This window comes from Megascapheus bottae, chromosome 15 (genome assembly GCF_031878675.1).
Source record: "Megascapheus bottae isolate mThoBot1 chromosome 15, mThoBot2.hap1, whole genome shotgun sequence".
Lineage (NCBI taxonomy): Eukaryota > Metazoa > Chordata > Mammalia > Rodentia > Geomyidae > Megascapheus > Megascapheus bottae.
In genome coordinates, this window is record NC_143523.1 from 50,596,698 (window position 1) to 50,608,218 (window position 11,521).

At 41.9% G+C, this 11,521-nt stretch overlaps 1 pseudogene; it reads right to left on the minus strand.

Moving 5' to 3' along the window:
* Window positions 1–5,396: 5,396 nt before the first annotated feature.
* LOC150054343 (small ubiquitin-related modifier 1 pseudogene) lies at window positions 5,397–5,751 on the minus strand (annotated as a pseudogene).
* Window positions 5,752–11,521: the final 5,770 nt, after the last annotated feature.

Here is an 11,521-nt window from a genome sequence, read left to right on the forward strand (position 1 = left end):
CTGAACAGTGCTAAGGGAAGCAATCTCTGGTGACTGAGATCTAAGGGTCCTGGTTTAAAACCAGGGGCAGAAAAATTATGAATCTCTTATCTCCACTTAACCATCAGAAGGTCAGAAGTGGAGTGGTAAATCCCTAGCCTTGAGCGAAAAAAAGCTAAGGCTCTAGGCCCTAATTTCAAGCCCAGAACTGGCACACATGAAAAAGGAATCATGCATTTAACAGGATACAGTTGGTGGAAATGTGTAAGACATTGGCCTGGGAGCATTGCCAAGTGTTAAGAGTGCTTGCCTAGCATGCATGAAGCCTTGGGCTCAATTCCTCAGTACCACATACTCAGAAGTGGTGCTGTGGCTCAAGTGGCAGAGCACAAAAAAAAGTGTCTAAGGACAGTGCCCAGGCCCTGAGTTCAAGTCCCAGAACTGGCAAAAAAAAAAAAAAGAAAGAAAGAAATCTTTAAGACATGTTCAAAGTATTGAACAAAGATCCACTTGTAGGTAAAATGCAAAGACCAAAATATATAATGATATATTATATCAGGGTTGAGAGTGAAGCTTTATATTGAGAGTGCAGATTCATAAGAATCCATCGCTCCTACCACATTCTAACCCCATGAAATCAGAATATCTGCAAATGGATCTAAGCATTATTCTATCTTTGGGTAGCTGGATAGGCTTGTGCTGTAACCCTATCTACTCAGGAGTCTGAGATCTGAGAATCAGGAAGTTTGAAGCCAGCCTGGGCAGGAAAATCTGTGAGATTATCTTCAACTAACCAGCAAAAAAGCCAGAAATGGAGCTGTGGCTCAATGTGGTACAGTGCCAGCCTTGAGCAAAAATACCTCTGGGACAGCATCCAAGCCTTGAGTTCAAGCCACAGGATCAGCACCAAGAAAAAATACAAATAAACAAAAAACTCCCTAAGGGATTCTAGAATGCATGCAAGGTGGAAAACCACTGCCTTCAATTGAGAAACAATTGTGGAATATTTGAAAAACAAAAGGAATTTTCCCTTCATAGGCCAAAAGCTTGGTCAATGTCTGTTTTGAATTCCATCATCATCAACCAGAAAATATAAGTAACTGAAAAGGTGGCTGGGCCCACGCTGTGGCCTTCTAGTATTAGCCTGCAGTAAAAGGAACTTTCTGAGGAAGTGGCTGACTGTAGGCTGGGGAAGAACTTGGACAAAAAGAGTGTGTAACTGCTCATGATACCAGACATTATAAACAAAAACAAAAACACTCAAACTCCACTGAGGCAATAGACAGACTCAGAAGATCAAAGATGAGATGATTTGAGTACCAATGAGACTGACAAATAGTGGATGAAAACACACCAGATGAGTTTAAATCTATGAGATCATTGTGATGAAGGAAGGAAGGAGGGAAGAAAAAAAGAAGGAAGGGAGGGAGGGAGGGAAGGAAGGAGGGAGGGAAGAAAATGGAAGGGGCAAGGAGGGAGGGAAGGAAGGGTAAAGGAGGCAGGAATGGAGGGAGGGAAGAAGGAGGGAGGGAGGGAGAGAGGAAGGAAGGAAGGAAGGAAGGAAGGAAGGAAGGAAGGAAGGAAGGAAGGAAGGAAAGGAGGGAGGGAAGGGAAGGGAAGGGAAGGGAAGGGAAGGGAAGGGAAGGGAGTCAGAAGTCTGCAGGCATGATGGTGCATGCCTATAAACACAACACTTTAAGAAGCTCAGACAGAAAGATTGCAAGTTCAAGTCCAGCCTGGTTATATATTGAATTCCTGATTGAAACAAACAAATCTTAGTGCTATGGAGAAAAAAAAAGAAAGACTCATTTTTTGAAGCCTGAATAATAATGGAAAAACAATAAACCTGTATCCTGACTTTGCTACTTGAGCAAAGTAACTGAAAATCTGACAACAACACACAGTGAATGGGAGAGGCCTGACTCCCTAAAAACATCTTTCTAGACCTGTCCAAAGGTAGCCCTCCTAGCAGGTGATGCTTCTAATTATATAGTCTCTTTTTCCACAAGCTGTGGTGCTCTTGCTTCCTACTTTAAAATACTCATACGGCACAGATAGAGTCAGCCAAACTCTTCCCTTCCTGTCCCCCCCCACTCTGCCGCCCCCCCCCACCCCAACCCACCCCACAGTTCTGGAGCTTAAACTCAGGACCTAGGCGTTTCCCCGAGCTTTTGTGCTAAAGGTTAGCCCTCTACCATTTGAGCTACAGCTGTACTTCCAGCATTTTGGTGGTTGATTGGAGATCAGAGTCTCATGGACTTTCCTCTTTCCTGTCTGGACTGGCTTCAAACCATGATCTTCAGATCTCATTTTCTGGACTGGCAAGCTAGGATTACACATGTGAGCCACTGGGTCCTGGCTACCATTTCACTTTATGGAGGAGGGGAGGAAATACATTCTTAGGGATGACATTGAAGGAGGAAAAGGGCTCTGAAGTCAACTCTCTAGAGCTAGACCATCTGTTCACCATGAAACTGGAGCTGGTCCCTTCCATTCTTAGGTCTGTCATGCTGGAGGGGATCTGGATTTGGTCATTGTGGGTAATACAGATTCTTCAGGAATGCTAAATCTAGAGTCTCAACTCTGTTTGCATCCTGTGCGGTCATTATCCATCTCATTCTCTTTGGATCAGTGGCTTGGATATGCCAGAAAAAGCAGCTCATGCTTTTTTCCTTAGTACCCTTCACAGTACCTATCCCTCAATAAAAAATAAAACTTGAAGGGCAAAAGTAGCCTCTGTCCAAGTCAAGAGTTAAATAGATACCTGGGGGAAAACTTAAAACTCATACCATAAAGGGCTGATATGCCTAATATGTAATGAGCTTCTACAAATCAATAATAATATATGCTTTTTAAGGCACACAATGTGACTTCCTGTTTCTCAAGCCACATGTGAGTTGTTTTAAGACCACAAAGTTGCTCTGTGATGCCCCGGTTGGATTAGCATCCACACAAGGAAAATCCTGGGTCAAGGAGATGTACAACAGAGTTGGCTTTTCCCCACTCTGTAACTTGTAGTTCTCAAGAATTAACTGGAGAATGTCCTGAGAGTCCAACACTTTAAGATAAGGAGGAATTGCCCAGAACAGACAGGGCTCTGTTCTGAGCAAAACAATGTCTTTCAGTGTGTTCACATAATGAATCAAGAGTAGTCTAGTGTGGGCAGCTCTCTGGGGTCTCTCAACGAATGGAGCACTCAGGACCACAACTTCATCTACACTGGGCAGGTTTCCTGGCCCTCGGGGGAACTGCTTACAATAACTTTAGATTTCTGTTGCCTCTTGATAACTTCTCTGTAAATAATAAACCTGCTTCCTATAGTATAGGATTATCATCTTGCCTATATTCTCTCTTTGGCAAGCTGATAATCAGGTCACAATACATATTTGTTTTACATGGAAATACATGATCATTTAAGCCCTGAAATTTCTGCGGGAGGTATGACTCAAATGGTACAATGTCACCTTTGAGCAGAAAATGGTAAGGGAGATTGCAGGCATAGGATTCCAGGGTTCAAGCCCCATGACCATCATAAAACAAAACAAAAAGCATGCTGGGCTTTTTTAGAGCCTGACTGATCAGGAGAATGAAAAATGCCTGAATCAAGCTCATTTTAGCCATCTTCTCTCACTAAAGGAGAAGGGGAGAGAAGACAGAGAAGCTTTTGTGAAAGTCACTTCACCTACTAGAGATACAGACTTACTAAATGATTAAGACTAAGTAAGGGTGCCTTCCCTCCCTTCCAGGAATAAACTTTAGCCTCATATTACAAAAAGAGCTACTTACAGAAGTTCTTGTTATCTGGTACATCCCATCAAAGTATCAAGAGAAAATATAGAAGGAATAGGAAAATTTAAAACCAAAGTCAGAGGATACAGAGCAAGCTTCAGAACTAGACTCAGACATGGAAATGATCAGAATGAGAACTTAAAACGCTGGCTGATAGACGAAGGGTTGCAATGGCTCAAATTCATAGCATGCACGAACAACCAGGAAATGTAAGCATAGATGAAAATCCTAAGAATCAAAAGAAAAGCTAGCCATCAAAACACTATGAAACAAAAGTCAGATACTGGCAGCTCCTGCTCATAATCCTAGCCACCTAGGAATCTGAGAAAGCCAACCCAGGCTGCAAAGTCCTTGAGACTCTTATCTCTGATTAACCCACCAGAAAACTGGAAGTGAGCTGTGGCTCAAAATCGTAGAGTACTAGCCTTGAATGAAAAGAGAAAGAAAAGAGCTCAGGGAAAGCACCTAGACCCTGAGTTTAAGCCCCATGAACAACAATAACAACAAAAAGGAAATTTTAAAACAAAAACATGAAAGAATGATTGTTTTGATGAGTTTCTTAACAGATAAGACACAGCTGGAGAAAACATCTCTGAGCCTGAAGGCATTTTGAGAGGAAGAACCAAGTCTGGAAAAAAAAAAAAAAGATTAAATCCAAACCAAAACAAAGTGACTGTGAGACAACTACAAAAGGGATAACATATATATATATATATATATATATATATATATACACACACACACACACACACACACACACACACACACATATATATACATATTGTTCTCTTGAATTTTAATCTTTTATTGTTACTGTAAAGGTGATGAACAGAGGGTTTAGAGTTATATAAGTCAGGTAAAGAGTACATTTTTTTTCGGTTTTTACAAATATTGTTTATTTTAAGGAGGCTGGTACAGACAGTGTCCATTTAAAACCCATGTCTCAGGCCAAAAAGTACAAATAAAATCAAAAGGAGTGGTGTTCTGTTGTATACACTTCTTCATGAACAACTTTATTAACTTCTAATGAAAATTAGAACTTTGCTGGGTTCTTCTGACAAGATTATTTTTTTTAATCTTAAAACACTTTCTCTTCAGTGAAGCCATCTTTGGAGTTAAGCATCACTCTTACCATGTCTGCCAGCTTGATTTCAATCCTGATATATTCCTCTTCTTTTGGTCCAAACCCTCAGACTTTAACAAGTAGCTTTAAGTTAAGGAAAGGTCATTTTCCCACAGTTCAGTTCTATGAAAAACTACCGTCTACCACTGAAAGTCATAGTCCAGGAGTGAAGCAATCACATGCTAGAACTTCAGTGCCTATTGGAAAGTCTGTGAACACTCACATTGGTTGATCTTACCTAAGATTGCAGTCCAGACAAGTGGCCTCTCTGTGCACATACATCATTTTTTAAAATGAGAGGGCAATGTGAAGGGGGCTGAGGTTTGATCACCAAAAATCAGCACAAGGAAAACAAATGATAATGAATAATGAACACTAGAATTCAAATTAACATATGTTTTAGACATGGAGTGCCAGTATTCGGTTCCATTTTGAACACCACATTACAAAAGAACTGTTTTTAAAAATAAAAAAGGATTGAGGCAAAAGAAGATAAAAAGAATATCTAAAACGTCGGATGACCCCCCATTTGTTCCTGATAAACTTCAACCACATCTTCTTCCTCCATTCCCAGTTTTGTTGGAGTATGGTTATCAGCAATTCTCTGACCTTCAAAGAGAAACCTGAGTGAATTCATTGGAACTCCCTGTCTTTGACAGTATGATTCTTTGAGTTTTTTGAGATGTGTTGTCATTTTCACTTTAAAGTGAATCTCACTACTATCCTGTCCAATGACTTTGAGTTTAATGTACTCTCCTTCCTTCTTATCTCCCAAGTCTTCGGTTGAAGGTTTTGCCTCCTGGTCAGACATTGTGACAGTGGCTTCACCTGGAGGACTCTGCACACCAGCGGCCACAGGCAGACAGTTCCTTGCTCCAGGGTTTCCAAATCCTTCTCCTTTGCCTTCAGCACAACACCGAGGCTGCAGGGACTTCCGCTTACGCTTTGCGTCACTTCCCAGAGTACATTTCTTTTTAGATGTCACCCCTTCCCTTCCTGTCTCCCAGTTTTTCCCTCCCATCCCTTCCCACAAGTTATATAGTTCATTTTCAGCAGTGTCTAGTAAGCACCACTGCTGCATTTGTTCCCCTTTGTCCCTCCATTTCTGTGCCCCCTTACCCTCTCATAGACAGATAAATGAATAAACAAAACAAAAAATAAAACAAAAACAATATCCAAGGGGAAAACATCATATCTATTTCCTAGCATTTTGGTAAATATTATTTTATATGACTAGAGGCAGTAGGCATTGTACCTTTGTGTTCCTCATCTAAGAGTATTCTATTTTGGTTTTATTGTATGTGAATGCCTGGAGTCCTGAATAATCTATCATGTCCTCATATATTTTAGATCTAGCTTCCTTATAGAAGAGAAAACATGCACAGTTTGTCTCTCTGACCTTGGCTTACCTCACTTAACATAATTTGTTCTAGATTCATTTCCCTGCAAATGAACATGAGTATTCTCTCTATTGTTTGTTTGTTTGTTTGTTTGTTTTGCCAGTCCTGGGCTTGAGCTCAGGGCCTGAGCACTGTCCTTGGGCTTTCCTCAAGGCTAGTGCTCTACCTGGAGCCACAGCACTACTTCTGGCTTCTTCTATGTATGTGGTACTGAGGAATCAAACCCAGGTCTTCATGCATACTAGGCAAGCACTCTACCACTAGGCCAAACTTCTGGGCACTTTCTAATCACTGTATAGAATTCCATTGTGTGGCAAGGTGTCAGTGACTCAAGCCTCTAATCCTAGTTACTCGGGAGGATGAGATCTGAGGCTCATGGTTCAATGCCAGCCCGGGCCCTAAAGTCTGTGAGACTTTTATCTCCAATTAACCATCAGCAAATCAGAAGTAGTGCTGTGGCTCAATGGGTAGGGCAGTAGCCTTGAGCTGAAGAGCTCAGGGACAGCACCCAGGCCCAGAGTTCAAGTCCCATGACTGATTTAAAAAACAAGAATTTCATTGTGTGTAAGTTCCACATTTTTTTGATCCATTCACCTATTCTAAGGTATCTGGGCTGTTTCCATAGTTTGGCTAATACACCAGTGAACATGGCTCTACAAGTGTCTTTATGGTACCTGGCTTGTGATGTTCTGGGTAGATGCCCAGGAATGGTATGGCTGAGTCATACAAGGAGCTCAAGACACCAATCCCTCCCAAACTTAATAAATCAATCACTAAATGGGTAAGGGAGTTAAGAGGAGACGTCTCAAAAGAAGGGTTTTAACAAAGAAACACATGAGGAAATGTTTATCATCCCTAGCCATAAAGGAAACGAAAATCAAAACAACTCTGAGATTCTATCTCACAGTTAGATTGCCCAACATTTTGAATCTGAGCAACAAATACTGGCAGGGATGTGTGTGTGGGGGGGGGGGAAGGACACCTACCGCACTGCTGGTGGGGATGTAAACTAGTATAACCACTCAGGAAAGCAGTTTTGGAAGTTCTTCATAAAACTAAACATAGACCTTCCCTACCATCCAATCATACCACTCCTAGACATCTATATTGAACTAATTTATGAGCCAGGATATGATGAAGACACCTGCACATCCACATCCATCGCTGAACTATTCACAATAGCCAAGACATGGAAACAGCCCAGATGCCCCACAGTAGATAAGTGGATCCAAAATAAATGCGGTTCCTATATACAATGGACTCTTAGTCATTAGCAAGAATAAAATAATGTCATTTGTCGGGAGAGGAATGAAACTAGAACAAATCATGTTAAGTGAGGTAACCCGAGATCAGAGAGACAAACAGTTCATGTTGTCTCTGATATATAAGGAAATTAGATCTAAAATGCACTGGGCTATGACAAATTACACAGGCCCATAGATACATACAGTGAGACCAAAAGAGAATACCCTTAGGTGAGAATCACAAAGGCATAGTGCCTAAGCACCTCTTCAGAGTTATATAAAATAATATACATACTGAAGCAAACTCTAAGATATGGAAACAGCAGATTTTTTTTTAGCTTTTAGTTTCTGATGATTGTCTTCTCCTTACATACCTTATATGGTATATTTAAGTGTATATCTTTGGGAGGGTGAGGGCGAGGGCAGAGAACTAGAGGGGAAGAGGGTGAAAAACGTGCAGCAGTGGAGCTCACTAGACAGGGATGAAAGTGATCTACACATCTCACGGGTGGAGATGGGAGGGAGGGACTGGGAGAGACCGAGGGAATAGAAGATACTGTAGAAAAGGAAATGCACTCACTACCTAACTCATGTAACTGCAACCCCTCTGCACATCACCTCTGTAATAAAAATAAAGCATATATATATATATATAAAGTATAGGGAAGCATGTAGTTTATCCAGATCTACCTGTGTATGTGTTAGTGAGTCTGAAAAGATGCTCATTTCTTCTTTACATGATGATATGTATATAAATAATCTAGGACTGGGAACTTGGCTGTGTTGGCTCAGGAACTTGTTTCTTCCTACATTTTTATTCCATTATCCTGGGCTGACAACTCTCTGTCTTACAGCTCATGAGAGTTAGTGTGGCAGAGGAACAGAAGCCATGGTGCATTTCCTTAGGTATAACCTAGAAAGAGCACACCTGACTTTTGCTTACATCCAATTGGCCAAGACTTAGAGCTACACTTCTCTGCAAGGGTTGTTGGAAAATATCCTTACCTCCCTTCCTTCCTTTCTCCTTTTCTTCCTTCCTCCCTCCCTCCCTCTCTCCCCATCCTTCCTACCCTTCCTTCTTTGCTCCCTATCCCTCTCTTATGCTCTTCTTCCCTTCTTCCTTTAACCCTCCCCACTTTTTATTTTGGTGGTGCTTCAGATTGAACACTGTGTCTCTGAGCTACCTGTCTCCAGCATCAACAATTGTAGTTTTAAGCTGGGAGTCAGTGGCTCACCTGCCTGTAAAACTAGTCATTCGAGGGTCATGGTAGAAGTCATCCCTGGCAGAGAAATCTGAGGGACTCTTCAGTTAATGAGCAAAAAGCTGGAAGAGGGAGTGGTTTAAGTGATAGAGTATCAGTTTCAAGTGAAAAACAAACAAACATGCAAGAGGGTAAGACCCTGAGTTCAAGCCCCAGGACTATAAAAACAATAACAACAACTGCAAAAAAGAACATAGATGGCTTTTCATCCAGTTAAAATTGGGTAATTTTATCTCAAACAGAACTTTGCTTTAAAAACAAACAAAAAAGTATTTGGGGAAAAATTCAGCAATCTCTGCCTTAATATATGCATGGAAAATGAATGTGAGAAGTTGATAACCATATCTGGCAGTTCTTAGGGATGGGGGAGGGGGATATATTCCAGTTACTTCCCTTTTGAACCTTTATAATTGGTTCCATGTTGGATGTATTAACTAATCAAACATTTTCAACCAAGGGATAAAAATAGCACCACACTATTCTTAGCAACCTTTCCTGGTGGGTGAAATGACTAGGCATTTGCGTGTCGTGCCCCTCCCTCCTCCCTCTCCCCTTCCCCCAGAGAGGGTTATGGACAGGACAGATGTGGCATGAAACAGAAGCCCCATGAAAATCCATATGGCTTGAGTAACCTAGGCTGGCCCGCCCACATGCCTGAATAGACAGGATCCTAGAAGGAAATTCACATCTAGATAAGGTCTCCGGAGGTACCAGAGGATTCAGCCAGTCCAGAACATCTCCTCAAGTTTCTTTTGTCTTTTAATTTAAATGAATGTATGGTTTTGGTGCCAAGTGTACCAGGGCTTGAACTCAGGGCCTAGCGGCTGTATGTTAGTGTATGTATGGTGCTTTTCTAGTGGAGTCACACCTGGACGTCTGGCTTTTTTGATGATTAATTGGAGAAAAGTGTTTCATGAATTTTCCTGCCTAGTCTGGCTTTGAAATATGATCCTCAGATCTCAGCTTCCTGAGTAGCTAGAGTTACAGGTGTGAGTTACCCTTGCCTGCAGGACCTCCTATCCTGATCATGCCTGGTTTGCTTAGAAGACTAGAAGGGTAGTTCTACCCTCTTCTCAGGCTCCTGCCCCAGCCTGGCTCACATAGAGAGGGACGAGGGGAGAAGGAGGAAGTGAGAAGAAGGCCAATACCTTGTGAACAGGAAGGGGGCTTGGTGATCAGTGACTTACTAGGACAGAAAGTACTATTTACCCTTTGAAGCAGAAAGCTTTTGAAGTCTCTGCCAGGGAGAAACCACACTCCCCTTATGCCATTCTCATCTCGTCTGCTGCTCTCATGAATCAAGAGAACCTTTGAGCAAACGAGGCCAAAGTGGGATGGAGCCTTAGAGGCCCCCTCCCACACCTTCCTTCCCAGAGCCCAACCCTTTCCCCTGGCTCCAGCTGGACACAGAATCACAGAATAGACACCTTCTCGTCTTCTAGTGCAAAGTTAATTTGGGCCTTGCTCTCTCCACAGACATGCAATCCCTTCCAGGGTTTCCTGCTGGTGTTATTTAGGGCTGGAATAGTTCTGTACATACAGAGGGACATATTCAGCTCCACGTCTTATTTAATATCCAATGGAAGACAAGTGAAAGAATTGTATCCCTTTAACTGTTCTGTAGTCTAACAAGTCAAATTGTGTGTGTGTGTGTGTGTGTGTGTGTGTGTGTGTGTGTGTGTATATGTGTGCTGATACTGAGGCTTGAACTCAGGGTCTGGGTTCTGTCCCTATGGTTTTTTACTCAAGTTTGGCACTCTATATTTGAGTCACTACTCCACTTCTGGGTTTTTGCTGATCAATTGGATAGATAAGAGTCACATAGACTTTCCTGCCTGGGCTGGAAATCCTCAGATGTCAGCCTCCCAAATAGCTAGGATTTCAGGTGAGTCACCGGAGCATAGCAACAAATTAGATTCTTCTCATTTTAATAGGATGGATTATTCTGGTCATTTAAACATTAAATGTAATCATCCTCCTAATTCTTTTGACTTAGAGTTTCATATGTGCTTCACACACACTTAAAAATCGACAACTAATCACAAAATCATTATAAAACTGGATCTGCAAACAAACATGAAATCTGCTTACCAATGATAACGTCCTGTTCTAAATTTTCTTATCTATTGTCAGCAAAAGCGGGCAGAATGAACACTACACCCCCAGAAGTCATTTGCTCATTACTGCCCCCTCCTGGAGACCTGAGAGAATTGCTCATGCCCCACCTCATCCTGATACTCCAGGTTCTGTGTCACAAATTCCTTAGTCCAGACCTAGTGATGAGACCAGGCTTAGGCCTCCTGCCTATATCAAGCCTTCATGGGCTGGCCAGAAATCTGCCTGAACTGCATAATTGCTCTTTCCAAAATGAGAGACATATTCTGTTGGCTGACCAGAGCAATCAGATGTGCGTGTGTGTGTGTGTGTGTGTGTGTGTGTGTGTGTGTGTGTGTGTATGCACACATGGGCATGCAGGCACCATAACTGGTCCTAGCACTGTGCATTAACTTTTTCACTCAAAGCTGGTGCCCTGCTACCTGAACCACATGTTCACTTTCAGCATTTTGGTGGTTGATTGGAGATAAGAGTCTAGGACTTTCTTACCTAGGCTGCCTTTGAACTGCCATTCTCAGATCTCAGCTCTCTGAGTAGTGGGCATGAGCCATGGCCATCTCTGTTAGCTAGATACTCATTCTTTATTTTACTTTCTTTCTTTTCTTTTTT